The sequence below is a fragment of the Pinus tabuliformis genome, chromosome 8 (genome assembly GCF_031772625.1).
Source record: "Pinus tabuliformis cultivar Carrire ecotype Pingquan chromosome 8, CPIR1, whole genome shotgun sequence".
NCBI lineage: Eukaryota > Viridiplantae > Streptophyta > Pinopsida > Pinales > Pinaceae > Pinus > Pinus tabuliformis.
Genome location: NC_142294.1, coordinates 1,463,263,263 through 1,463,266,849, shown reverse-complemented (window position 1 = coordinate 1,463,266,849; position 3,587 = coordinate 1,463,263,263). Strand labels below are relative to the sequence as shown.

The 3,587-nt window shown below is 36.8% G+C and overlaps 1 pseudogene; it reads right to left on the bottom strand.

The window, feature by feature from the left end:
• Positions 1–223: 223 nt before the first annotated feature.
• LOC149241322 (uncharacterized) lies at positions 224–2,498 on the bottom strand (annotated as a pseudogene).
• Positions 2,499–3,587: the final 1,089 nt, after the last annotated feature.

The following is a 3,587-nucleotide window of genomic DNA, read 5'->3' as shown; positions in this document are numbered from 1 at the left end:
TAAAATTCCTTATATATATCTGACTTCGATTCTAGAATTTTCACTTGAAAATTGGAAGCAAAGCTTTGCTTTCACTTCATAAAAAATCTTAATGTTACAAGCTCATATGATACTTGCAGTAATAATAAATCCATAGATCTACATCATGGGGGGATTTATTTACAAAATGTGTGCATGCACGGGATAACACAAATATTTGTGTCAACAAAATCCATTTAATTCCTTACCGTTGTTTCTTTTACTTTCTCTTTTTCTTACTATATTTGGCATGATTCCCAGTCTTCATGCATGCATTTTTTGGTACACCATTACTAGTGTCAAACATCCCAGATGCCACTGCATTTTGAAACCATTCAAGAAACACTTTTGTCATATTTTCATCTAGGTTTGTAGGTACATCAATGTTTGTGCCAACTTTGTGAGTTGAAGTGCCTCCTCGAGAATAATATTTTCCAATAAGGGTAGTATTCACATGAAAAGGTGGCTTGGTTGTGTTTGGAGGACACTTCATACCCTATCAAATGGCCCGCTCAGTTGCATCATATACTTTGCTTAAAACATAGGCATATGCACATGGTGTGTCCACCTTTCTAAGCACCCCAAACAAAAATGCATGGCCTATTTTTTCAACCCATCCATCTCCATCTTTTTCTTGATGGTAATCTTGGCAATCCTGGCACCACCTAGCTCGTGCTTTTTTCCTGTCAGTATGTATCCAAATATGTGAACCATTGCATTTTTTGCAAGCTATTCTTCTTGAATTTTCTTGAAGACCATCCCTCTCATCCTCAACATTAGCACGCCTATATATAAAAGGGTTGTGCCTGCCACTCCTTTGAACACCACTTCTAAAACTACAAAGGTGACTGACTAGCTCCTCCCTCCTTAGTTCATTATCATAAATTTTCCTCTTAACTGAATCCAATAGAACCTCATATCCATTTTGGAGTTTCTTAAAATATTCCTCAACTTTTACATTGTCCATATCTTTGTCAGGATGAACCAACATTGCCTTTTTCCTGTACTCCTTTTTGAGGACAACAATGTCTATGTTCTCATAACGAGATAAACCCAACACTGCATAGTGATCAGGGCTATCTAATAGTTAGAATAATTCCTCTTCAGAAGATGGATCTCCTCTATCCAGGCCACTAGTTGAGGTCCCTCTTTCACTATCTCCAGACTAAATGTACTAAGAGCTTTCACCAAATTGTCTAGCTAAAGAAAAATTACCTTCTTCACCATGAGGACCATTGTATCCAAATGCATGAGAGAAATTTCTTGCCTTGCCATTAGTCCCTTTAGATTGTGTATCAAAATGTCACTATATATGAAAACCAAGTTCATGCATAGAACCATGCCAAGCGATCCCACATGAAATTTAGCAGAATATATAGAGTACATAATTGCAATCGACAACTCTAAATATTCATGATTCATAGAAAAAGCAATGCCTGTCTCTATAGTCTGTAAGCTAGGCATCTGAAAGCTACCATGAATACATAGAACCTCCATCTCAATAACAACTATTGTCAGAATTGAAGTTATGTAGCCAAAAGCAAATTCCATTGTGCAAACTACACCCCGAATCGATAAATCCCAAGCTCAGAAAAACATTGAAAATGTTTGCCATTGTGGTGAAGCTAAGAAAGTTGCACCAAATAACCACAAAATAGGATGATGTGCCCAAATGAAGAAATGAGTCCATGCCTATGAGACAATAGTCCAACCAAAATATGAAAAGTAGCAGGAATAACCTCCCCAAATGCAATAGCCATGTGCAAAATATGGGCCATGTATGCCAAATCCTATGAACAATAAAGTCTCTTTCCTATAAAATAGTTGCAATGAATGTCGTTAATACAAGATTTTGTTATTGGATCCATTCTGAAGCTTGTCTAAACAGAGTAGATGCACATGAAAATTTACTCATTCCCATTCCCTTCTAGTTGTTGGAAAATGACATGCATCCCATTCTCCATGCTTTCTTGCATCTCAGAGTACTGAGTATTGGTGGCTCGAGTAGGGAAATGTATGTCTCTGTTGCAACTTTCAGCATTCATCAACCTTTCCTCATACTCCCTTGCCTCATCGACATTAGTTCCATCACCATCTCTAATAGTTATTTTCCCTCCATTTTCTTTGGATGTACTTACTTCTTTTTACTTAGAAGAATTTAGTTTTGTACTCAGTTGTTTTCTGGATAGGGAAGTATTGCCCTTAGAAATGTTGGGTTCTGTAGGTGTTGCACCCTATTTACCATCTCCTAAACCTCTGGACCTCTGTGATTTGGTCCTATAAACATTGCTCTGATTGTCTGGGCAATCAATATTCTGAGCATTCTCACCATTGTTTCCAGATCCCTTGTGTATGACTGAAGTTGCAAACCTTGAACCCATTTTTCTTGAGGGCATACCAGTTGACTTTGAAGAGGCAACATTTTCCACTAATCCATTATTTTCAAACCCCTTACCATGAAAGTTACCCTTTCTAGCCATGAAACCAAAAGCTACAGGCCTTCTAATTAGTCTCGTGCTAACTCTAATATGAATGATTCACCAACATAGGTTTCCACAAAGGAAAGAACTACATATTTATGTTTAATATTTTATTTGGTACAATGGAACTAGAGTCTCAACACGGGGAGAGTTAAATCGATTTAAAACCTTGTTGGAAATTTTTTTTTCCACTACCTACTTCTTCTAGGACCAGCTAGAGAAACAGTAGAGTCAAATGCATTCAATAAGTCGTTTGATAGCCAAAGGAACCGCTTAAAAATGGCTCCAACTAGCCATTGAATCTGTCCATTGTCAGTCAGTAAATGAACCTTAGTCTACACTAGAGATGTTGTAGTTTGCGACTTTTTGGTTCAACTTTCACTTATGTGAAAGCATAGTAGTGGGGCTTCACTCCAGATGCAAGGCCCCATGGAGAGGGAGGTCGTGAGGGATATTTATTGATTTGATCTATGCTAGCATATTACTTTGGGTTGTTCCTGAAATAATTTACTCCTACACATAGGATAAATCAAATATTCATATTCAGAAAATAATGCTATGGTTGGCTCTATTTTTAATCATTTTTGCATTTCATTGGAGGCTAATTGTGGTGTCTCCCTCCTGCCACTAATTATTTTGTTTAGAATCAGTGCATATTTTTTAATTTGAGTTGTGCATATCATTTGATCCTCATTAGGTAATTCATTTCTAATTTACAATTTTTGTATTGGCATGTATATAGGATTTTGATATCTCTCAGGATTTAGTACTTTGTGATTTTGATGAACAAAGTGCAAGGATCCTAAATGGATGCAGAGTTACAGATCAGATCTTGCACCTTGTCTATTATTTTTTTTCTTTACCTTGTTTCCAGTCACTACTGCTTATCACTGTGCATATATTTTATACATTTTCAAACAAATTTGGAAATAGTTTTCTTAATATAATTCATCCTTATTTTGTTTCATGATTTCTCTAATAAGGTGCCTCTCTAGTTCACCCATTGCTACTTTTTTTGTGTTGGGTTATGCTATATTCTTTCCACGACTAGTCCATGTAGTTAACCGGGGGTTTGTGGGGGGGGGGGGG